At 41.7% G+C, this 26,713-nt stretch overlaps 1 pseudogene; it reads right to left on the bottom strand.

The window, feature by feature from the left end:
• Window positions 1–22,327: 22,327 nt before the first annotated feature.
• LOC101422383 (m7GpppN-mRNA hydrolase pseudogene) lies at window positions 22,328–23,516 on the bottom strand (annotated as a pseudogene).
• Window positions 23,517–26,713: the final 3,197 nt, after the last annotated feature.

Raw genomic sequence — 26,713 nt, 5'->3', positions numbered from 1 at the left:
GGGTGGAGTCTACCTAATCCTGGAGTTCACTTGGCTCTCAATTTAAGTTATATCCCCCAATTTGGCCTTTATCACAAAAAGGTGACATTTTGGTTACCATCTATCTATATCATTTTTTGTCTGATTTCTCAATTTGTTTTGAGCCCAAGCAGTGAGGGGGATATTATGATTGGACCATATCAGAGACTCTAAAGCCCTCTCTCCCTGGCTTTGCTCCTCTAGTTTATTGGGGTGAGAAGAAGGCAAAGGACAAGTGTCTCTGTTTGACTGGTCCTAGTTACAGCCCTTTCTCTGTCAGTTGCTGCTTCTCTGGCTGACAGTGACTGGCCACAGATGACCTCTGTGACGCAGGTTCCCAAGAGTCAGCTCTCTCGTGGAGAATCTGTGGGGGATCTTTGGGAGGGAATCGGAAGAACCTGCCCACTACAGAGTTGTCTGACATATCAGTCACAGTCTAGGTAGGAAACAGATGCCACCCTCAAGGGAGTCACTGAAGAGAATCTAATGAATGGACATTTACCGAGGAATAGAAAAGATTACAGGCACCAGCAAGGGTGCTGAAGCACCTCAGGGATAGTTAGTGAGAGGCCTTTACCACTTCTAGGCTGGCAGGGGCAAGGGGAGGAAGTTGTTAAACTCTGGGAGAGATATAACCACAGTAGAGGGACCGCTGGAAGGCGATGGCCATAGGAAGATGAATGCAGACGCTGTAAAACCCGGGCCTGACCAGAAGGGAATTGGGGTTGAGGAATAGGTAGTAACTACCTTTCTATCTTCCCATCCTCTGATCTGTCAGAGTCTCCTTTTACCCAGACCCATTGGAAGCCAGAGGGCAAGGGAGCCTGGTGAAGAGATCCATGGAAGTAAACCTCCCAGGGCATGGAGCAGGACAGAGAAGGGTGGAGAATTGAGCTCAGGCAGCAAGTGGATAAAGATCAGCACATCCGATGTGAGTGATCCAGCTCCTGCTTGCTCTTCCACAACCCCTCAGGTACAGAGGGACATCCAGGGTAATATTCAGCAGTGCTGCTGTAAAAGTTGCTTATGTGAAGTATAAATTCTTTTAAGCAGTAAACATGTCATCCAGCTGTAATGTATTTCAAATATCAACCCTGAGCATACTTAACAGCATCTTATTGCTGAGGTCTCCTGCCTGCAGGTAGCCCTCGTGGGAGGAGAACAAAAAGAAGACGAAAGCTCCCAGGGTTTGTGACCCTCAGGGAACTCAGACACTTTCAGCTGCAAGCACTGAGTATGTACGCTATTCCACTGCCTGCCCCCTCTCTCTGGCCTGCCTTCTCCCTCCAATTTTCTTCTCTCCTTCTCAATCAGACACTGGAGATAGTTCAATTATCTACTGTCTAAGCAGATATCCAGATAGGAAGTAGAAACCTGGTCTTCCTTTCTTGTAGGCAGCCTTAATTTCTACAGATGATTCTTTTGGAGCTCCGACTCTACCTCCCAGTATTTGGCTTCAGGTAAAGAAGAAAACACTGACTCACCATAAACAAATGCTAGAGTTTCCACAAGACCAGCTACCCTTAAGAAAGCTCCCCTGCAGCCAGACCAGTTCTCAGCCTGTTTGTAAACCCTGGGGAAGACAGAAGGGCAGGGAGCAGGGGTGGGGATGAGGGATGTGGTCTGTTCTTTTAAGAGGGTGGGTATTTAGTTTTATTGTTTCTGCTATGGGCTGTAGTGTCAGTTGAAGGGCAACAGGAAAAGAGCCATCAACATCCTGTTAAAAAAAATAATTCCTGCTCTTAGCAAAAAAAAAAAAAAAGAAAGAAAGAAAATTAAATACCTTAAATATAGACATAATACAGAAACTACAAAGCCACCATAATCTCACTCTGAAAAAACACAGTGTTAGCAGTTTGCTATATATTCCTCCGGACTTTTTGTTCTATGCACATATTAATTTTAAAGAAGGGGGAGCTCATAGCATATAAATGGTTTTGTAACTCCCTTTTTTACTCAACAAGATACCGTAGATATCCATTAGATTTATCACTATCAGAGAATGGAGTTACAAATGAGGAAAAGGAAAAGACTAGAATGAACCCTGCAGCACTGAATTACAAATCGAGATATTGGGGGAAACTGATGAATTTCAATATATATAGATAGATACAGAGATAAATAAATATTTTATATATATAAATATGTGTGAGGCTACACACACAAACATGCACGGATATATGTAGACATACTGCCTAGCTCTTCACATTTTTAGGTCTAGAGACAGTGGTTCCCCAAACACCAAGAGCACACCTGGCACTCAGCTCTTGGTTTCTAAAAGCCATTCTTGCCTAAAAGGAACCAGGGATCCTTAGAAAAAGGGTTCAGTCAGAAAAAAATACAAAGTGATTCTGAAACATCATTTTATGCCAGAAAAGTTCAAAATGATGGGGTCATGTAAAAACGACACAGAAGCCAGCTTGAAGGGACTCCAACTGGCCAAATCTGGAACAAACTGCCCATTAAAATAAAATGGATTCTGGAGAGCTGATGTAGCTCAAGTGGTTGAGCGCCTGCTTCCCATGTATGAGGTCCCAGGTTTGATTCCTGGTACCTCCTAAACAAACAAACAAATGAAAAATCGAACTCTCATTGGTGAGCGATGTAGCTCAGTGGTTGAGTGCCTTCTTCCCATGCATGAGGTCCTGGGTTCAATCTCTGGTACCTCTTAAAAAAATAAAATTTAAAAAATAATAAAATGAAATGGATTCTAACCCATGGAATAAAGTAGGAAAACCATTAGTATATACTAACATAAACAAATAAATGATTAAACTGAAAGTTTGATTAGGAACAGTATAGTTACATGGTTTCAAAATATCTCCTCACAAATTACTTATTAATTTAAAAAGGAAAGAGAGAAACTTTTCAGGGGAGATGCCTGGAGGCACAACTTTATTCACATAATCAAAATAGCAATGGGACAAATCATAATCATGCACCACTTGACAGAAAACAAGAAGAGCACATCATCGCTGCTGTTATATTTCTGTCAAAAATGCTATAATGCTGTGGTGGATTGAGTTGTATACCCAGTTTGGACATGTTTTTGGTCTTGGACTTCATTCCATTGGGTATGGACTCATATTAAATGAGATCCCCTCAAAATGTTACTTTAGTTAAGGTGTGGCCCCATTGAATTAGGTTGGGCTTTAATTTGGATTACAAAAGTTCTTTATAGGGGGGGGGAGAGGGGGGGTGGGGGGATGGGGTTGAATGGGACCTCACATATATATTTTTAATGTAATATTATTACAAAGTCAATAAAAAATAAAAAAATTAAAAAAAAAAAACAAAAAAAAAAAACAAAACAAAAGTTCTTTATAGGTAGAGTGAAAGTCAGAGGGAGAGAGAGGCCAGAAGAAGCTGCCATGTGCATTGCCTTAGAATGCTGCCATCTTCTTGGAGAAAGCATCACCTTGCTAATGCCTTGATTTTGGACTTCTCCTGGCCTCAAAACCATGAGTCAATAAATTCCTGTTGTTTAAGCCAATCCACTGCATGCTATTTGCTTTAGCAGCCAGGAAATTAAAAGATGCATGGCCTGATTCTAATCATGAGGAAACATCAAACAAACCTAAATTAGAGACATTCTACAAAATAATGAAATGTAATCTTCAAATGTGTCAAGGTCATTAATGTCAAGGAAAGACTGAAGAACTGTGTCAGATTGAAACATGACAACTATATGCAACATGTGATTCTGAACTGGATCCCTTTGCTAAAAAGGACCTCATGGGGACAACCGGTGAAACTTGAATGGGGTCAGAAGATAGGGTGATATTAATGTAGTAATGTTAATCTCCTAATTTTGATGATTGTATTGTGGTTATGTAGAAGGTCCTTCTTCTTAGCTAAAGTGCTCAGTGATGATGGATTATCATATTGGCCTTACTCTTAAATAGTTCCCCCGGGCGGGGGGGGGGGGGGGGTTGCAAGGGGACATGTTCTTTGTATTGCACATTCTTTGTACTAAACTTGCAACTTTTGTTTGGGTTTGGGATAGTTTAAAAATTTAACATTCCTCTGGAGGAAAAGAATATAGTACTAAAGTGCTGAATGGAATCTGTGTATGAAAAGGACTTGGAGCCTAGAGGGTTTCACTGAGGCTTGCTTGGTCAATAATGATTAAATAATTAATTGGCAGCTGGCTTTTTCATTGGAGGATCTCAGCCCTGCCTTCCAAAGCACTTAATGCCTCTGATTTCTGAGCCGTTCCAGGGTCCTGCAGAGTAGGTTGACTTGCTTCTTTTCAGTGTCTCCCTCTGCAAATACCTTCTGCCTTAGTTAGGTTTCCTCGGAAAGTAAAGGCTAAGACAAGTCCTGGGGTGCAGATAGTTTATTTGGGAGATGATCCCAGTAAGCAGGAGTGAGGAGATGAAGAGAAGCAAATTAGAGGAAGAAGGAAAGGTGAATATAAGAGTGAGTCATTGAGGTTGTCCCCGTGGGCAGCGGGGCTGATAGGCAGTGGGACTGGCCGTTGAAGCATTTATCTACTCCATCCACTCCCCCTTCGGTTGAGGTTACCCTTACTCTTTTTCTTACTCTATTACTCACACTTAAGGCAAGTAGCTTTCACAACATCAGAGAAGCTTCAGGGCAAAAAGAGAAAATATGCAGGTCACATACTCGAGGCAAGATGCCGTCAGTGCCAGTGAGTTTGAGCTGTGGCTGGACTCAGAGATGGGCCGAGCCAGTGAGTGAAGCATCCCGAGATATCTGCTATAGCAAATTTACCTTCCTCTATATTCTTAAGATAATTTGTCCATCTGTTTTCTTTAGTTTCAGATTTCTCCTTCTTTCATCAAAGATTGGGTTTGTGTTTTTTTATTAGTCTCGTTGGTGTGGGGATTTCTGAGTAAAGAAGGGGAGGAAAATCCACCGATGACTAATACAACACTTGTTTGTCATTTATTCAAAACTTGGTTGCCCTGCTGTGAGCCACTCCTGAACTCCATCTCCAGCCCTTCTATTTATCTCATTTCCCAGGATTCTTTTTTGTCATTGCTGATTAGTGAAGTGGGATTTTCTCAGCCTTGGCAATCCACAGGTTGGGCTCCTTCCATCCAAAAGAGAAAGCAACTCAGGCTCTACAATTTTCACAGAAGCATGTCATATCTGCTGCCTATCAGGCTTACACTTAAGACTATGGATATCTCTTTAGTCATCAAATGGATGCCACAAGTACTTTCCAAGAAGCAAAACACAGAACTCAGTATAAATGACCTTCCTGCAAGCACAGCTGAAATTTTTTAAAAATCGCAGTTAAGAGAGGCATCGAGAAGGAAATGTTCCATACTTCATACAATGCATAGCACTCTACCCTATTAAGATTAAATAATTAATTGTGAAATCAGTTGTTTAATGCCTAAATTCTATGGAGGTAGAGATGTGTTATTATTTAAAACTGCTTCCTTAGCACCTAATAAAGAGTTGACTCCCATAAATATTTGTGCAGTGACTGAACCCCCGACTGAAATTTGCTTTATGTGATGGAGACATGTTATTGTACATGAGAGGAAATTTAGAGGTATGATAGTCTTCCAACAACGTCATCAAGAATCCAGTTTCTTTCCAGCTGTCTGTTTTGCCATCTTTGGTGTTTACTTCATCCTCAAGCTGCAAGATGGCTACAAGAATTCCAGGCATCGCACAAAATCTAGACACAAAATCCAGAGGAAGAAGAGAAAGCATCTCTTTACCGCTCATTCTCAGTACAAAACATTTCCCAAATCCTTCAGCAGAAATCTCAGCTCTCATTGGCCAGAACTGGGTCACATGCAAGGGGGTAGAACTGCTTTTAGGCCAGTCAGTCACGCATACTCCGCGAAGCTGAGAATGGGCTCTGCTTCCCCTGGCTCAATGGCCACATGGAGCAGAAGTGGATAGCTAAGCGAAATCTTGGTTCTGTTAAAATGGAAACTGGAGGCAACCCAGTGTCCCCTGCGGATTCACATTCCAAGGAACTCTCCTCAGAGTACACTGCTGTTCAAATCTGCTAGCCCAGGTCAGACAACAGTCGCTACGAGAGACATCGTGCTGTCCTCGCTACCCTGATGTGAACTACCCCCGACCCCCAACAAAACATTTCTACTCTCTCTTTCTTGTTACCCACTCCCCCAAGGAGTTCTGGAAGCAGCCTCTTAGGCATGGCTTGTGTTTTACCTTGAGTTCCTGCTCCACTACCATCAAAGACCCTGTTTACTCTCTTGCTCAATAGTCTTTATATAAGGATGTGTGATGAATTTCTCCTTGAATTACAAGTTTGTATTTATGGACAAAAACCCTCTCATAATCCATAATCATTCTCAAGAACAGTTACACAATCCACATCATTCTTTCTTTCAGCAGTGAATCTTAGAGCTATATCTAGTGCTCAGTCACCACAACGATCTCATCTGAGGCTCTTGGTACCATTTAGTTTTCTCTTTTCTTTAAGGTTGTGGCCATTACTTATATTTTTAATTTTATGTAGTAAATTGGTCCTTGAAGAGGAGAGACCAGAAAAAAATGGCCCTAATTTTGGCATATTTCCCCTGGCTCATCGATTGATATCCCAGATTACATATCTTAATTTGATTTTAATTTGATATCTAAAGTCAACTGACCAGACATTGGAAATATATTCAGGTCAGATTATTGTGATTGGTTTTTGAAGACCATAAGGCAAAGATATATCCCTGTGAGCGTCCCTGAAAGGAATGATCTTGAGAAGCGTTTAATCCTGAGGTTGGAAATATTATCTGGGGAGCTACCCTGTAGACTAGAGTAAGGGAAAATCTTCCTTTTCTCTCTGGCGTATAGAGCCAGTTTGGCTTGGACTCTGAAGTGGGGGATATTCCTGGGAGCTCCTGGTGGTGATGAAAATTGACTCCTGCCATAGTGAAGACAAGCCAGGAACACCTAGAAGAAAGATCTGAGTTTGTGCAACTGTTGGAAGTTAATATTTATTTTCCTTTACTTCCTTAATTCCTTTTTTTAATAAGTTTTACTTTATTTATTTATTTCTCCCCACCCCCTCATTGTTTGTACTTGCTGTATCTGTTCATTGCCCTTGTTTCTTTAGGAGGCACCGGGAACTGAACCCGGGACCTCTGATGTGGGAGGGAGGCTTGAGCCGCCTCCATGTCCTGCTTTGTAGTGTCTCTCATGTTTTTTTTTCTTCTTGTGCCTCTTGTTGCATCATCTTGTGCCAGCTTACCATACCTGCCCATCGCGCCAGCTTGCTGTCTTCTTTAGGTGGCACCAGGAACCAAACCACAGACCACCCGTGTGGTAGGCAGGAGCTCAATTGCTTGAGCCACATCTGCTTCCCTCTTTCTTAATTCTTGAACTATCAGTCACTTCTCTTTAAATGTTATGGGCTAGTCTCTGCTGGGCTATAGAAAATTAAAGGGAACGTCTTATCTCACGTTTGTGCCAGAGAAGCCAAGAGAGAGTGCCCCCTACCTGAAGCCCACGCAAAGTCAGTGGCAGTTGCCAGCAGAAGACAGCTCAGCCCAAGGAGCAGCAACCCAAAGGGTCCTGGTGGCAGAGGCATCAGTGTGACTGCGTGGGAAGACAGGCAGAGCAAGAGAATGAAAGGCCTCTCCCTCCCTCCCTGCTCTCTCCCTGCTCTCTCCCTGCTCCTTCCTTCCCTCCATCCCTTCCTTCCCTCCATCTTAATAGAAGAAGCAGACTTGGCCCAATGAATGGATAGGGCATCTGTCTACCACATGGGTGGTCCACAGTTCAAACCCCGGGCCTCCTTGACCCGTGTGGAGCTGGCCCATGTGCAGTGCTGATGCACGCAAGGACTGCCCTGCCACGCAGGGGTATCCCCTGTGTAAAGGAGCCCCACGTGCAAGGAGCGCGACCCGTAAGGAGAGCCACCCAGCACGAAAGTGCAGCCTGCCCAAGAATGGCACCATACACATGGAGAACTGACACAACAAGATGACGCAACAAAAAAAAAAGAAACACAGATTCCCGGTGCCACTGGTAAGGATAGAAGCAGTCACAAAAGAAAACACAACGAATGGACACAGAGAGCAGACAACTGGGGGAGGAGAGGAGGGGAGAAAAATAAATAAATAAATCTTCAAAAAAAAAAATAGGCCATACAGACAAACAAAAATACACTCCAGTCATCCAGTCAACCAATCCCTCTCCCACCCTGTTACAAGGTTCTTTTTTTTTTTCTTTTTTTCCATCTGGTGTGAATTTCTTTTTAATTCTTCCAGGGATATCCTATGAGTATAAAATCAAATATATATATATTCTTTTTTACTCTATTCTATAAAATAGTAGCACACTCTGCATGCTGTGCTGCACCTTTTTTATTCATTTAACAATACAACTTGGAGATCTTTGCATAGCAGTACACAAAGAACTTCCTCATTTAAAAAAAGAGATATGTAGCATTCATTGTGTGGGTACAGGATATTTTATATAATCTTTTCCTTTTACCAACAGTGCATATTTCATTTCCCATGTGGGTAAATATATCTACTGGAGAAATTCCTAGAAGGGGGATTGCTGGGTTGAAGGGTATGGACATTTGTAACTTGGATATATGTTGCCAAGTTGAGGAAGAACCTCTTCTTGAGCACATGAAATAGTAACCTGAAATATTCCCGGAAATGGGAGATCCATGAAAAGAATTTTTTCTGGCAATTAACTGGTGGGATTTAGTAGCTTGGGCCTAGTAATTTGGGTCAAGTTTAAATATCCTGAGTAATGGTTATTTATTATTATAATACTCCCTGTGGCAGAGACTGCCAGTTGCCCCTGCCCCCCAAGTCCCTTCTCCTTATCTTTCACTGTAATAGAGTTTAAGCTGGGCAAGTGGCCATCCATTTCCTAGCCAGTTTATAGCTAGATGTAGCCACGTGACTTAGTTATCATCAATGGACTGTGAACAGAAGTGGAGGATATGTCTTTGCCTCATTTGTTTAAAAATAAAATCCCTTGCCCTGGGCTCCATGCCCTTCTTATAAGCCGAAATATCTGTGGGGTCCATGGTCCATCTTTGGTCATGCAGATGAAGATCATGGCATTAGGAATGGTAGAACAAGACGTTCTGGCTCTCTTAATGGCCGTAGGGCCAGGGGGCTCTGCCAACCTGGTCTACTCACCTTGGTGTTATTTTTTGAGAGAAAAATAAACTACTGTTTTCTTTAATTCATGGAATTTGGGGCCATTTTTTATAGCATCTTAGCCTTTACTCTAAACTCCATCTAATCTCTTTTTTTTATGCAAATAGTCTCTCTTGAAGTACTAATCTCATTGTCAATGTCCTATTCAGCCGATTTATTCACATATAGTTTGCCTATTCAAACAATCATTTAAGGGAACTAAGCAAGTGTCTTCTACAAAGTAGGCAATTCCTTCCTTCCTTCCTTTCCTTCTTTCCTTCTTTCCTTCCTTCCTTCCTTTCCCTATTCCTTCCTTCCTCTCCTTCCTTCCTTTCTTCCTTTACTCCTTCCACAATATTTATTGAGCATACACTATATAATAGACACAATGCTAAATGCTAGAGATATATACTGGTGAGAAAATAGGCACTGTCCCTGTCCTCACAGATCTTCCAGTTTGGTAGAGGAGAGAAACATTATTTTTCTAAAGCCACACAAATAAATATACAGTTACAAAAGTATTACTACTTTTGGTAGCATCAGATGAAGTTAGACAGGTAGGCAGTGGGCAGATCACACAAGGTCTTCTAAGCCATGTAAAGGTCGAATGATGTGCACCTATAAGTCACAGGTGATAAAGCCATCTTCTAGGAAGTTTGACTCTATCTGCCCTTTCCTATCCCATTTCATTCATGTAACAAATGTTTATTTATTACTTAGCTGACAGGCATGGAGGAGCCCTTCTGGCCTTGGGAAGACAAAGTTCCAGGGCCTTAGGAAGCTGTAGACATCAATGCACGTATTTCTCAGGAGGAAGAAATTCTCCAACTGAGATTGGGGAAGTAGCCAAAGTTAGAATGGTGCCTGGGAAGGCTTAAGTTCCCATTCACTGAAGGTGATCAGGCAGAGGCAGGATTCACACCTCATAGAGAAGCTAGCTTCAGAGTTCAGGTATGGGACACAAGGTTCCATGCCGAACAGTTCACTGAGGGTCAGCAATGGGCAGCAGAGTTGGAACAGGAACCCACAGCATCACACATTTATTTCTGAATCGACTGGTTCTTGTTGAGGCCCTCCCCTCCTCTGGGGTGGGCATGGAGCTGCCATGGGTGCCCGCACTGCAGTGCCGTAAGGAGTCCAGGCTTAACTCCCACTGTGACTGCCTAAGTTTGAGCCTGCTTCTGGGGAGCCCTGAGCGAGCGTCACCTCTCCTTAAAGATCTCCAGTTAGACTGAGGAAGGTGTGGATTTTCCATCAGTATCACTGTCAAGGGTTCAGCACAGTGATGGAGTAGAAAGTGGACTGGTTAAGAAATCTGGTCACAGCTCTGTGATGCTGACGCCTCCGTTTCCCTCACTGTGCTCGTCTGTAAGGTGGAAGAGGAGTGGGCTAGATGACCTCCAGTCTCCTTTGTGCTCCAATACTCCAGAGCGGCAGTGTTCAATGTACGGTTCCCAGTCACGCAGTTTCAGTATCACCAGGAAACCTGCCAACTAATTCTCAAGGTCTACCCCAGACCTACTGAATTAGAAACTATGGGGTGAGACTCAAAAATTTGTGATTTAGCAAGCCTTCCAGATGGCTCTTTTTATTATTAATATTGTAGTAACCAAAATACAACAAAAATTTTTCCATTTTAACCACTTTTGTGTGTACAATTCAGTGATATTAATTACATTTTCAATATTGTGCTACCATCTCCATCTATTATGAGAACTTTTTTCATCAACCCAATAGAAACTCTGTACCTGTGAAGTAATAACTCACCATCCTGCTCCATCAAGCCACTGGAAATGTTAACCTTCTGTGTCTATAAATTTATTTATTCTGAGTATTTCATAGAAGTGAAATCATAAAATATTTGGTTTATCTCACTCAGTATGATGTCTTCACAGTTCATTCATGTTGTAGCATGTATCACGACTTTATCCCTTTTAATGGCTGAATAATAATGGAATATACCACATTTTATTTGTCCACTCACCTGTTGATGGGCACTTGGGTTGCTTTCCACCTTTTGACTATTATGAATAGTGCTACCATGTACGCTAACGTACAAATATCTGTTCAAGTCCCTGTTTTCAATTGTTTTGGATATATACCCAGAAGTGGAATTGCTGAGTCATATGGTAATTCTATGTTTAACTTTCTGAAGGAACCGCCAAACTGTTTTCCACAGCAGCTGCATCATTTTACATTCCCACCACTACTGCTTGTTATTTTATATTTTTTAGTAATAGCCATCTTAGTGTGTGAAAAGCGGTATCTCATTTTGGTTTTGATTTGCATTTCCCTGATGACTAAGAAGGTTGAACATCTTTTCATATGCTTATTGCCCATTTGTATATCTTCTCTGGAGAAATGACTATTCTCCTTTTCCCATTTTTTAATTGGGGTGTTTGTCTTTTTGTTGTTGAATTGTAGGGGTTCTTTATATATTCTGGATATTAAACCTTTTTCAGATATATGGTGTCCAATTATTTTCTCCCCTTCTTTAAGTTGTCACTTCACTTTGTTGATAATGTCCTTTGATGCACAAAAGTTTTAAATTTTCATCTATTTTTTCTTTGGTTGCTGACACTTTTGGCATCATATCTAAGAATATACTGCCAAATACAAGGGTCCTGAAGATTTTCTCTCTTTTCTTCTTAGAGTTTCATGGTTTTAGCTCTCTTTCAGGTGATTCTGAAAACACTAGAGTTCATACCATTGCTCCAAGTATAGTTTTTGTGGTACCCAACACCCTAAATCTGCACTCTACCCATGGGAGAGTATGTGGTGATATGGCAAGTTCACTGCTTAGGACTGTGCAGGTTGTGCTTTGCACAACTCCAGGGGGTCCCCTTTATGTTTTAGACATTGTAGATTTGTAGATTTGTTAAGACAATTTTCTGAAAGATGGCAGTAAAGCATCTTGAAGAAGGGACATATTTTTCTAATTGGATTGGAGATGAGACAGGCAGGGGCTGGCATTTGGGGTAGTGTGAGCTCAGTTGTAAGGTCTTCTACACTTCTCCTACCTTCTGGGTGTGTGCCACCTCTGCTGTTACTATTTCTAAGCCTGAAAAGAGAGATTCTGGTGGACGCTTCCTCCTCTCCGGCTCTCCTCCAAAACAAATCTGTTTCAGGTCCAGTAATTGAGAGCTGGAAAGGCTCTGAGAGACCTTGCACCCAAGCTTCTCACTCTGTGATTAAGTGACTTGCTCAAGGACGGGTAGTGGCATGGCCAGGGTGAGACTCAGGTCTCAATTAGAGGTACAGCTCTGTTATAATCAGCCTTCAGCAGGGCCGCAGTCCCAACTCTGAATGTTTCTTCTCTCAGTCCTACCTTCCACACATCTACCCCCTGCAGTTATGTGTGCCCACACACACACCAGGGCTCCCAGGCTTCAACTGCTTCTCCAAACCTAACTGGAGGAAAGAATGGGAAACTCAGTCTTCCATGAAGCCCATGAGACTGATGTCAGCACTGAGTATGGCCTTTGGCAGAATAGGAAGTTACATTTTCATTGGGACCAAAGTCTCCAGGTAAGAGGAAGAGTCTGCTGACTTATTTTAGGCATTCAGGGGCAACTGGGGAAGGCATGTTGGAGATGGGAATTCTCCAAATCCCCTCCCCTGCCACATGACTGAGTAAAGCCCACTCTGCCTGCCTAGGAGATTCCCAGGGCCCCAAACCCACTGCCCATCCTCATCCCTGCCAAATTTGGGAGGTGGCAAATTTAATTCCTTAACTCAGCTCTGAGTCAGAGATGGCCCGAGTGTGAGAGTCCAAGCCAATGCTGTTCAGGGTGTAATTGCAAAATTGTCTCCAGGCTCTGACCACATCATCCCCGAATTACTAAGGCCAAAGCAGAAAATCAGAAATTCTCCAGAAGATTTTGTGGCAGGCTTCCTCCCAAAGGGCTGCAGTATTTCTTCGTGGCTCTGAGACCCACATGTGGGAGACATTATTCCCTCCCTTGCAGGAGCTTCTTTAAATCGGGGAAGAGATAAGTGGAAGTTGAGGATAAGATAGAGAGAAGGAAGCGGTTTGCCACAACCAAGCAACTATCTGAGAACTTCTGGCTCTAAAGTGAGTCAATTCAGGTCACAGACCCAGGCCCTCCCAGGGGCCACAGCTTCATGGGAAATTTTCATAGGGTCCCAGCTTCAGGCACCTGGGGGTGGCCCCAGTTACTGCGGACCTTATAGGATAGTACTTTAGCACATCCATTTCAGTAACCCTTATACCCAGTCCCTCCTAATGGGAAATATACTGCTCATTGTCCCTGCTACAGGCAGTCAAGGTAGACTTATTTTGTCATGTGACCCTTTGGCCACAAATGATTGGTGTAAGTGGGAAACCGAGCCTAAGTATAACAAATGTTTAGGCTGGCTGATGAACTATAATATGAAATGGCACAAAAAGAGAAGCTGGGATAACCATGTTTTCACACTGAAGACTTTTACACAGAGAAACATGGAGAGACCAAGGCATTTAGCAGCAGAAGCAGCTGTTCAAGGAGTATACAGAGAGAAGCTGGGTCAACCAGTTGAGCCACGGGTTAGCAAAAGCTATTAGGAAGCAAACTGTGAGGCACCAGAAGCCATGAGAGAATTAGTATTGGGGAAATGAGTAGATATGTAGCTGTGCCAAGAGTAACCCGGTCACCTGAACAAGCCCAGGGCATCGCAGGTCTGTGGAAAACCCTGTGGTGGAGGTCTCTTGAGCCTCTTTGGATCCAGAGCAACCTTCTGGGCCAAATGGTCCAGCCATGCTACAGTCAGGGTCCTTTCCTAAGAGTCAGTGAGAAGATTGTCTTCCTTTCTCTCTCCCTTCTCTCATACACATTACTTGAGGAAGATTGAGTGAGTTTCCCTTCCTGACAACCAAAACAAGCATGGCCTAATATTAGATTTTTAATGAACAAGATGACTGAATAGTACATTTTGACAATGTCGAAAGTGGAAAATAAAATCACCCACTGTTGTGACCCACGCTTTCCTTCTCCCACAATACTCTGCACTCTTCCTTTCCAACCCAATCCTGGAGAATAGTTCCTGCAAAGAAAGGTATCAAGAAGGGCTGCTCTGGGAAACAGACTTGGCCCAGTGGTTAGGGCATCCATCTACCACATGGGAGGTCCACAGTTCAAACCCCGGGCCTCCTTGACCCGTGTGGAGCTGGCCCATGCGCAGTACTGATGTGAGCAAGGAGTGTCGTGCCAGGTAGGGTGCCCCCGTGTAGGGGAGACCCACACTCAAGGAGTGCACCCTGTAAGGAGAGCCGCCCAGCACGAAAGAAAGTGCAGCCTACCCAGGAATGGCGCCGCACACATGGAGAGCTGACACAACAAGATGACGCAACAAAAAGAAACACAGACTCCCATGCCACTGACAACAACAGAAGCGGACAAAGAAGACGCAGCAAATAGACACAGAGAAGAGACAACCGGGGTGGGAGGGGGGGAGAAAAATAAATAAATAAATCTTTTAAAAAAAAAAAAAAAAGAGGGGCCATTCTGTCATCAGGCTGTGACCAGGAAGTGCACCATCAATATCCCTCAGATCAGAAAATTTGCCCTGAAGGAGATGGGAATGCTAGATGTGTTCATTGACACCAGGCTCAGTAAAGTTGTCTGGGCCAAAGGAACAAGGAATGTCCCCTGTGGTCGCTGTGTGCAGGTTGTCCAGAAAGACATGAGCATGTAGAGTCACCAAACAAGCTCTGTATGTTGGTTACCTCTGTAAACTAAAGTTTTACAATTTTCTTGATAGGACCAGGCACATAAGTTTTGTTAGATTTATTTCTAAATACATAAAATGTTGTTGCTTTTGTAAATGATACCTTTAAAAAAATTTTTTTTGCATTCCATTAGAAAGTGTTTATTACTACTCTATCTTTTAAATCTCTGCTGTATCAGTTATGATCCTATTTTTACTTCTAATATTATTTACTCGTACCTTCTCTCATTTTTTTTCTGAGTCTTAACTCATATTAGAGAAGCAGTACAGATGTGCTAGCGCCTGAGACATTCTTTTTGGCATAATCAAAAGTATTGAAAAGTAATTAAATATTATTTAATGCTGGTGTCTGTGTAGAAATCTTGAATCATTTCATATCCCAACAATGCTAAATGATATACTGGGAAACACTAGTTTATTAATATTTACAAACAAAATGGAATGTGCTTTGGGCTATCAGTCGCTTTGGCTTACCTCTGGCCTTATCTTTAGCTCAGAAGGTGACAGAAGGATGCTGAGCTAGGAGAAGTGAATGTGGAGGGTTCCCCAGAGAAATGTGGCATCTTCTTTGTATAAACTGAGAGGCCACCCTCCCATCCCTTCCAGCTGCTTTTCTATGAGCAGCTATGCACACAGAGGTGTTTCCCAAAATGAGGATGGGGGTGGAGGGAGCAGAAGGTAAGGGCCTCCCTGACTCTCCCCCACCGAGCTCAAAAGGTCTGGTGTGAAGCAGGAAACGGGGGCTTCTTAGAACTGATGAAGTTTCCTAGAAGCCTCTGAGACCTGAGGCTTGAGGCCAACTGGCTTTTTAATTTTTTCAAATCAGGTAACATTTATTTTTCTTCAATCAGAAAATGTATCTGATCTTGTTATAACTATGATAAAAGGAAAATACTGCCTGAGAGAAATACAGAAACAATAGATTTCAACAAGTGAATACAACATTCTCTGGCAATCAAAACAAAATCTCTTAGGGGGCAGGGGACCCAGTGGTATAAAAGTAAAGATAAAAAACCGAAAGAGATTGTCATAGTTAAGAACCAGAACCAAACAAAAAGTCTAATTTTTATAACTGACTTTGCTCCTTGATGTTCAAGTTAACTGTTGGGGAGCAAAACATAGATAAGTGAGGGAGCAGGTAATGAAATGTTTTTAGTGCACACATGCACTCAAACCTGAACTCTTCTAGAGAAAACAACATGTTGAATCTCTTAATTCCAATAGTGGAAGGTTGTTATTCACTTAGGTTTCAGTTTTTATTTTACGTTACATACAAATTACTAAAGCCATAAAGGAAAAGTACCAAACCCCAATCTTACACCATGAAATTAATTTTATTATTATTATAAATATTCATTATCTATGCTATGATATTTAATAGAAAAATAGGGCTCTCCAAATCTCAAAGCAGTAAGAAGTCACTGCAGTTGCTTTGACAGCATAAGAGACTTGCTTTTATATATTAACAAAAAAATGCAACTTTATTTTCAAAGCTCATTAATCAAATTTCACCCATGCTTAAAGAGTTCTATTAGGTTCTTGGAAATCTCTAAATCAAGAATTCTTAACCAGGGATCCATGAAAGATTTCAGGGAGACCATGAACTTGAAAAAAAAATCAACTTATTATCTTTATTTTCTCTGACCTCTAACTGAAATCTAGCATTTCCTTCACTTATGAATGTATGCAATAAATTACAGTAGTATTCATTTCATATCACATTACAGTTGTTGCATATCTCAAAAAATCACTTATACTCATCCATACTTCAAAATGATGGTATTCGTTAGACCCAACACTAGCTGAGTGTCATAAAACTATCTGCCACTGTATTCTGAGAAGGGGTCCATGTTTTTCACTTGACTGGCAAAGGGGTCCATGGAACGAAAAAATTAAGAACCCCTGCTCTAAACACTCATTTCTAAGGCGAGCAGTACTGAAATTCTAAAACCATTCATTTGCTGTTTCTTAACATAAACTTGTGAAAAGTGTATAAACTGTATCTTTTGGATTACAATGGTTAAATACAAAAACAATTCATCTAACATCTTATAAATCAAAAGTTATACATAAAAGCACCTACAAAATTTAAAAAATAAAAGATTCAAAGTGCATCGTACCTTGGAATATATAAGGTTGGAACATAAGAACACTTAAAAAGCAAATTCAAGGATCTATTTTTCTCTCAAAGATAAAAAATAATAATAATAGTCAACACAACTTCTCATCTAGCTTCTTAAAATGCAGCACATAGTAAAAATAATTGCTTATTCAGCACACTCCTTTATCATTTGATTTTCTCAAACCATCCTAAAATTTCTCAGAGGAGAAATGCAGTTTCTATGCTAAGCATTGCCTTATTCAAAGTAAACAATGAGACACTAATACACAGGTTTGAATGAATAAATACAGCAGATCTACATAAAAAATAAGTACATTCAACTTATATAAGATTTACAGTTAATTCATATCACTTCCATCTTTTAATATTTTTATCCCAAGCTGTCAAGAGACCTAAAAGCCTAAAATTATCATAATTCCATCCCAACAATATTTTGTTTCACAGTTCATTAAATGAAACAGCACAACAACAACATGGTACCATAGTCAAACTACCTAGAGTTGAAAAGAGATACTAGTTGGTTTCTGAAGAGGCTCAGTACCCTTAGAGGCCATACTTTTGGTAACTAATCCCTCTTGCTCTGGTACTGAGAGCTGAAAAATGCAACTCTAAGAACCAGAAAGACTGACCAAAATATTCACTTTAGATTAGGGGTTCTTAACTTTTTGTTCTACAGACCCCTTTGCCAAGCAGTTGAAATGAATACTATGGCGATTTATTTATTACATACATCCATAAGTAAAGGAATTGCTAGGTTTCAGATAGAGGTCAGAGAAAATAAAGATAATAAGTTGGTTTTTTTCAACTTAAGCTCATGGACCCCCTAAAATCTTTCCACGGACACCTTGGGGGGTGGACCTCTGGTTAAGAACCCCTGCTTTAGAAAGAAAACACACTCACACATACAAAAAACAGCAAAAACTTAAGTGGTTTCTGAATGATAGAAATTGAGAAAAATGATTCACCTGCCAGGCAAAACTAAGTTTTCAGTCTCTTAACAATTTTACAGAAATATGGAATGCTGGGATCAGCTGTAAGTTTGGCTCAAGGAGACCCAAACAGAGCAGTCGTATTTTTGAAAAGAACTAGAGGAGGTTCCAAACAGTCATACAATGCATAGTAAAAAATAAATAAATAAAAGTCACAGAGGGATTCACTTATTTGTCACATTAAAAGACACAGGAGGGAAGCAGATGTGGCTCAACTGGTAGAGTGTCCGTCTACCATATGGAGAGTCCAGGGTTCAATCCCCAGGGCCTCCTGACCCATATGGTGAGCTGGCTTACGTGTAGTGCGGCCACATGCAAGGAGTGCTGTGCCGCACAGCAGCACCCCCGTGTAGGGGTGCTCCATGTGCAAGGAGAACTGCCCTGCATGAAAAAAAGCACAGCCTGCCCAGGAATGGCGCTGTAAATACAGAGAGCTGACTCAGCAAGATACTGCAACAAAAAAGAGACGCAGTTTCCCAATGCTGCCTGACAATGCAAGCGGACACAGAACACACAGTGAATGGACACAGAGAGCAGATGATGGGGGTGGAAAGGGAGAGAAATAAACAAAATAAATCTTTAAAAAGATAAAAAGACACAGGATTCCAGGTAGCCTAATTCTAAATGCACTGCTGTAATTATGGATTCTCCTGCTTAGCCCCAATAGGGTGATACTTATATTAATCAACAAAACTTCTCTTTAAAAAATCAAGGGAAGCGGACTTGGCCCAGTGGTTAGGGCATCCACCTACCACATGGGAGGTCCGTGGTTCAAACCCCAGGCCTCCTTGACCCATGTGCAGCTGGCCCACGTGCAGTGCTGATGCGCACAAGGAGTGCCATACCACACAAGGGTGTCCCCCGCATAGGAGAGCCCCATGTGCAAGGAGCGCACCCCGTAAGGAGAGCTGCCCAGTGTGAAAGAAAGTGCAGCCTGCCCAGGAATGGCGCTGCACACACGGAGAGCTGACACAGCAAGATGGTGCAACAAAAAGAAACATAGATTCCCAGTGCCACTGATAAGGATAGAAGCAGTCACAGAAGAACACACAGTGAATGGACACAGAGAGCAGACAACTTGGGGGGGGGGAATAAATTAAAATAAATATAAATAAATCAAACCACTTAAAAGCTAACACAAGTAATAGCAAATGAATTTCTTACAATAGTGCCCTCTTTTAATGTTCTACTGGGTTAACTAGAGCCTCTATTAAATACATTTTAGCTATACCAAATGAAGATTTCTACTGTAATATTTACAAGCAGAAATACAGTTTGTGGATACCACACATAAAAAAGATTTAAAAACCCACAAAACAGGAGCATACAACACACGTACATGCTCATAATCCTCCTCTCCCCCAAAGAAATACCGTCAATAAGGTCAGATGCAGCCAAAACACTAAAGTCGCTTCAAGTCCTGGTGATTGTTCTCAATTGTAGCTGAAACCATTCTTTTTCTTTCTTTCTTTTTTTAAATAGGAATTTAGTCAAGGAATATATGCAGTTGGCCAACAAGCAACGATGCTCAACGTCTTTAGCATTTAGGGATATACAAATCAATACCCCAGAGACATCACTTCACACCCCCTGCAAGAGTTACATTTTTGAAAATCTAAAATGAGTTGGTGAGGATGTGGAGATATCGGGTGGGTATGTACAATGGTGCAACCACTGTGGAAAATATTTGACATTTCCTCAATGAGGTATACACGGAATTAGCTGGTGACCCTGCAATTTCATATATATATATCCAAAAATTGTAGAGATATTCAAGTAATTGTGTACAAATATTCATAGCAGCATAATTTACAATAGCAAACATGTAGAAACAACCAAAATATCTATCGCCTAGTGAGTGTGTAACCAAAATGTGTTTTATCCACACACTGGAATTTCGTTCAGCCTTAAAAAGGAATGAAGTAATGGTACAAGCTATAATATGGAACAATCTTGAAGACATACTACATGAAAGAAGCCAAATACAAAAGGTCACATTTTTAAAAGATTCCATTTATATGCAATATCCAAGTTAGGTATATTCATAAAGACAGAAAGAACATTAACGGTTGATAGGAATTGAGGGGAGTGGGGAATATGGAGTAACTCCTTTTGGGGATATGAGGTTTCCTTTGAAGGAGATAAAAATGTTCTGAATCTAGATAAAGCTGATGTACACCATGGCAAATGTACTAAATGCCACTGACTGTACTTTTAAAATAGTTAATATTATGTTATGTAAATTTAACCTCAATAAATAATGTACAGATAAAGTCAAGCACAGAAATTGCATGATATTTTATTCAAAGAAATGCAATTTTCTCTAGAATGGAAAACACCTTTTAATGTATAAATGTGAATATAAACATTAATTGTTCTAAATTTTAATGAACATTTATTGAAATCATTCTTAAAATGGGCATTGTCACCCTTTCTTATTTGGATTTAAGAATCAGGAAGGAGCGAGATACATTCCTAAGAGTGAGTAACATATGTTACTTTGATGTTCTGACTCTTCCTAGTGAAACATTGCTTGTACTTGGATAAATTGCATACACTTCCCCTTCTTGCTCCATTATCTAGAGTCTTCAGCATGTCGATTTTAAAAGCTTGACAATCTCTGCTACTACTGCAACATCGGTTTCCACACATAAACATTGAGATGCCATGTAAAATTTAATTATGTCAGTTTTACACGCAAATTTATACAACTTTAATACAGAAGAAATTTTCATAAGAAAACAACCATTGTACAAGTCTAGAGGGTTGGAAGCAGGCTGGTAAAGACAAGACCCAAGTAGTTTGCTGGGTGCTGGCCTCCAGGGTCTCTGCAACCCTTTCTCTAGCATTCTCACATGTTTACTAACTGCATGCAGCACAACTCACAATTACAGCAACACTTCCCTGCCCTAATCCCTCTCCAGGCTGCAGATGTTACCCTTGAATGAGGTGCTAAGACTGCAACTTGAACATGAACATTGTATTGAAGATGCTAGCTCTAAATAAAATCTTTCACAAAACTCCAAGCAGAGGAGGATTAGAGAGCCTAAGTGGTCAGAAGCAGAGAAATGTGCAGTGTCACCGAAACAGATGAGCTGCAATCCTGATTTCTGTGACATTTCAGCACTTATGTTCATTTAGCAATGGTGCATTTTAAGTCTCTTTTAAGCATTTCAGCTAAGTAAACTATTATTGCAATCACTGTAATGGGCAGATGGAACATACCCAATAACTTGGCTACTTAATGATTTCAACACTATTTTCTTCTATTACAAAACAAAATTCACAATTACATGGAAAGAATGCCCTTAGAAAATTTTAAAAAAACAAAACAAAACCTAGTTAGTCAAACATGGAAAAGGTGCACCTATATGAAAGGTTATAAGGGAAGCAGATTTGGCTCAAAGGACAGAGTGTCCGCCTACCACATGGGAGGTCCAGGGTTCAAACTCTGGGCCTCCTGACACATGTGATGAGCTGGTCCACACGCAGTGCTGATGCACGCAAGGAGTGCTGTGCCACACAGGGGTGTCCCCTGCGTAGGGGAGCCCCACGCACAAGGAGTGCGCCCCATAAGGAGAGCCGCCCAGTGTGAATGAAGTGCAGTCTGCCCAGGAATGACCCTACACACATGGAGAGCTGACACAGCAAGATGATGCAACAAAAACAGACACAGATTCCTGGTGCCGCTGACAAAGAATAAAAGTGGACACAGAATAAAACACAGTGAATAGACACAGTGAGCAGACAACTGGGGGGATGGGCGGGGAAGGGAAGAGAAATTTTTTTAAATATCTAAAAAAAAAGTTATAACTGGGAAGTGGATGTGGTTCAAGCAGATGGGCACCTGCCTACCATTTGGGAGCCCACAGGTTTAGTTCCTGGTGCCCCCTAAAGAAAACAAGCAAGATGGTGAGTTGATGAAACAAGGAGGATACACAAAGAAGAGACACAACAAGCAGGGAGCGGATGTGGTTCAAATGATTGGGTGCCTCCCTCCCACATGGGAGGTCCCAGGTTTAGTTCCCAGTGCCTTTTTTAAAAAAAAGAAAACAATGAAGAGACACAGAGAGCACAAAATTAATAAACACAGAGAGCAGAAGTGAGCGCAAAAACAATGAGGGGGCGGGAGGAGAAATTAATAAATCTTTCTTAAAAAATAGGTTATAACTGCCATTTACAGTGCAAACTTCTGTTGCTTTCCACTTTCTTCTGCATAGAGAGAAATCTCTTTGGAAACATCACTGACTCCCTGCATGTCTTTAAAACATCTGAGAAAGATAAGGCTCAAAGAGACACATAATCAAATGGAACAGGTTTCTGAACTTGGCCTTGCTACAATACATTTGCTGCTGTCAAAGGTTCAAAATTTTCATTATGACATTATCATCAAACTTGAAACTCAAAAAGGCCCTGCATGAAAATGGGAATTTGCAATGTCCATGGCATGCCGCAGACTGCCCCTTCGCATGTTCTAGCACTTGCTTGGTCTTCACTGGAGTAAGGTGAGTCATATACAGCATCTGCTTCAAAATTATCCTGAAGTTTTCCTGGGTGAAGTTTTTCCCACATTTTATCGAGGGATTCTGCTGTTTAACTGGGTAACTGTGGACCCCATTTGTTCTTTTCTTCTGATTAGGTGAGTCTTGATACTGTTTTCTGCCATTTCCCCTCAGGCTTTGATTCTATCCTTTTAGAAGACTGTACATTTCAGAATGATTATTACACGTTTTTTTGCTGCAGTAGGAAATAACTGCTGATTGTGGTAAAATTTAGTTCAACTCAGTTTTTCCACAGTGGGTTTAGCTAGTGTACTATCAGCTAAGGAAAATCCATTGTCGCTGTCTGAGGAATCTCTAAATCTTCAAGAAAGCACGTACCTCAATGGTCTGATAAATGGAATGGCCATAAAAAATTTGTTAGGTACCAAATCAAGTTTGGATTTTGGAGTCATATCATTCCTATGACAGGGCAATTTCTCAATGGAAAACCACACAATGTTCCGAATTTCTCTTCTGGTTTTTGGGTTAAATTTTGTTCTATTTGGAGTTCCTGAAATGACGTACAAAGGAGCAAGCTGATCACTGATACGATGTTCAATGTAATCATCCTTACAAATATAATTTTAATATCAAAACCAGGTTCTTTAAACCCCTCTCTGGCAGCACATTGATGAGGGAGTTCCTTTATTTTTTATTTTTATTTATCAGGTACCAGGGTCAGGAATTGAACCCAGGACCTCATAGATGGGAAGCCGGTCCTCAACCACTGAGCCACATTCACTCCTGAGTTGGTTTTTTTGGTTGGTGTCTGTTTTTTAATTATTATTGTTTGTTTGTTTTTAGGAGACACTGGGACCCCCTATGTGAAAAACAGGTGCTCAATCATTTGAGCCACATCTGCTCCCAAAGGAGATTCTTTATTTATTCTTCCTTTTGGAAATCCCCAGCCTGATTTTGCTGGGTACCCCTGAACCAGTACCCCTGATCTCTTGCAGCGATCGTCCAGGATGCTGCCGGGAGTCTCCACCCATTTGCTCTCCATGACGAGGACCTGGAGCAGAAGCAGGGCATCCGGCTCCGCTCACCAGGCACTCAGGACACTGCAGGGAGACTCTGGCTGGCCAAAGGGCAAGAGTCCCAGCTGGCTTTCTTTCTTTCTTTTTTTTAATTGTTTTTAAATTAAATTGTCTTTTTTTTAAGGTACATAGATCACAAAAAATGTTATATTAAAAAATATAAGAGGTTCCCACATACCCCACCCCTCCATCCCCGACTCCTCCCACATCAACAACCTCTTTCATCCATGTGGCACATTCATTGCATTTGGTGAATACCTTTTGGAGCACTGCTTCACAGCATGAGTTAGAATTTATATTGTAGTTCACACTCTCCCCCAGTCCATTCCGTGGGTTATGGCAGGATCTATAATGTCCAGCATCTGTCCCTGCAACATCATTTAGGACAACTCCAAGTTCCCAAAATGGCCCCAGATCTCATCTCTTCTTCCCTCTCCCTGCCCTCAGCCATGAGCTGGCTTTCTAAAGCTCGCTTTCTGGTGGCATTTGGGACCTGGCACATGGAGGCACCTCTGGGGACATAGCTCACTAGTTGTAAACTGAGGCTGAGGGGCACTGATGTTTGGTCTGGAGGAGACTTCCCATCTCACTGCTATTCACCATGACCCAATACCCAACACCTGCTGGGCAGTCTTTGTAGTCTGTGCTTGTCAATTAAACTCTCTCTTCTGGGAAATAGCACATTTTGGAGGTTCTTTCTCTGAGAAACCCTTGAACTGAGGAAGGCAGGAAGCCACAGGCTACTGGGTGGGCAGTCTTCCTGGGGCCCCCCTGCCTCCACATCAGAGGGGAAAGCAGCTGCTCTGAGTCATCAAGGATGCCTAACGCATAACTCCTTCTTCCATGCTAGCATCTTCAGAGAGGAAGGTCAAGACCAGTTTAATAGCTGGCATAGGGGTTCTGAAGAGACCATAAGACCCTGGTTCTGGCTCTGGCTCTGCAGCCTCCTGGCCATATCCTCTTGGAAAGCATCTCTCATCCTGTCATGTGTTTGCAGAAAGGGGCTAAGAAGGACTGCTTCACACAACAGTGCAAGTCAAATATCATCATTGTGTAATGTGCAATCCCATTTGTCTTTATAATGTAGGTAGGGTAGTATTTTATAGCATAAAATACATGTGTTTGTATATGCTCTATTAATTATAATTCTGCTAGCTGTTGTAACAAATCCCAAAGTATATAAAGACTCCAACATAATAGAAGTTTATTTCTCACTCATATGACCAAGTTGCTTGGCAGGTGGCTCTCTTCCCCTCAGTGATTCTAGGACCCAGCATCCTTTTACCTTGTTGCCCTGCCGTCCCCTCCAGGGCTTCGTAGTAATCTGCACTCAACAGGCAGAAAGAAAAGGGGTGTGGAGGAATCATAATCACTTCCTGAAAGCCTTGACCCAGAAATGGCACATATCACTTCTGTTCACATTCCATTGGCAAAAACTACATATATGGTTATACTTCGATGCTAGGGTGGCTAGAAAATGTCAGCTCTGACTAGGTAGCTGCTTCCTTGCAAGAACTTGTGTCAAAGAACAGGGAGCACAAATTCTGGTAGACATTAGCCATCTCTGCCAAGCATGCAAAGAAAAAGTCTAGAAGAATATGCACAAATCTGCTAACAGCAGTTATCTCTGGGGAGCAGGATTAGAGAAGATGGAGGGATTTTCACTTTTTACTCTGAACAACTAATAGGTTACAATCACATATTAACTTTATAATTATGAAATGTACTATAGGCTTGGTTCATCGTAAAGTGGGCTGGGCAAATATGCGTTGTCGTTACTTTGATCATTATTCTCTTTCCCATTCCTAGGGTTGAAAATTCATCTTAAGAATGAATCCTCTACCATGTGTCCCTCCTTAGAGACAGCACGCTTTGGGGTGGGGGTGGGATGGAGGAAAACAGAGGTTAAGGGGAACAAAGCGGCACAGATCTTGGGTGGGCAGGCTCTGGGAAGGCAGCAGATGGATATTAGAGAGACAGAAACACAGGACGAGGGGGAATTAAGATGGAGAGAAAGTAGGCACAGATGAAAACTAGAGCATCAGAGAGAAGAAGACCAGGGCTTCGGGAAGTGTGGGGAGTGGGAAGGGAATCTTCTCATTTTTTAAGGTAACATTTTGTGTGATCTATGTATTTTTTTTTAATAAATTAAAAATGTTTTTAAAAAAAGCGAGCAAGCAAGCAAACAAACAAACAAAAAAAAAAACAGGGTCTCTCCCAATCCCTTTTATAGGATCACAGATTCTGAGGATGCTCAGAGGAATCTAGCACTGGCCAGAATCATTTGTTAATTCAACAAACTGTTATGTGCCTACTATGGGGACCAGGATTCCTCAAGGTGCTAGAAATATAGCATTGACTAAAATAAAACCTCCACCCTCATGGAATTTACCTTCTAGAGAGGGACAACACAATAAACAAGTAAACCCAAAAGTATATGACGTGTCAAGTAGGGACACATGCTTTCAATAAAACTAATGTAGGGAGAGGGAGACAGGAAATTCAGAGGAGATGGGTGGGAAGAGAGGCTGGCGTGTGTGTTGTTTCATGTAACTTGTCGAATGGTCAAGGAAAACCTTTTGTTTCAGCCAAGGCCTGAAGAGCCCCATGTTAACTAGGATGCAAAAAAGTAAAATATTTACAATTGCAGAGGACGCTTTTGGTTGCCGAGTCAACACCCGGTTACTCCTTCTTTCTCTCTAAGAGAACTTCCTTCTCACCGTAATGCAGCTCATATCACCCAGATAAAGTTGGACCCCATCTCTAGATCCTAGGGTGGATCCCAATTAGTCTAAGCCAATCCTGGCAGCCCAACTTCACTTAACAGTGACAGGTCCAGGGAGCTACTCTTAAACTAGTCAACAAAGGGAATTCCCCCGGTCACTGTTATTGGTCCACGGGCAGGTACATAACCTAAGCTGGCCTAAACAGGTTGGAAAAAGGAACTTATATTTCTGTCTTGGGCAGGAGGTCTTTCACTCTGTCATGATGGCTGCAAACAAGGAAGCATGCTGTCACAGTTGCTCAGGACATAGTGACACAGCCATCTCTAGACAATGAGGGAAGCCAGCCTGCAAACAAAGCCAATACAAAGAAGAAGGCAAAGCTGGGACAAGAGCAGAGAAACAGTCAGAGCCCTGATTATTCCATGGTTGGGGCCTAC

This window comes from Dasypus novemcinctus, chromosome 10 (genome assembly GCF_030445035.2).
Source record: "Dasypus novemcinctus isolate mDasNov1 chromosome 10, mDasNov1.1.hap2, whole genome shotgun sequence".
NCBI lineage: Eukaryota > Metazoa > Chordata > Mammalia > Cingulata > Dasypodidae > Dasypus > Dasypus novemcinctus.
This window is presented reverse-complemented; position numbering and strand designations above follow the sequence as displayed.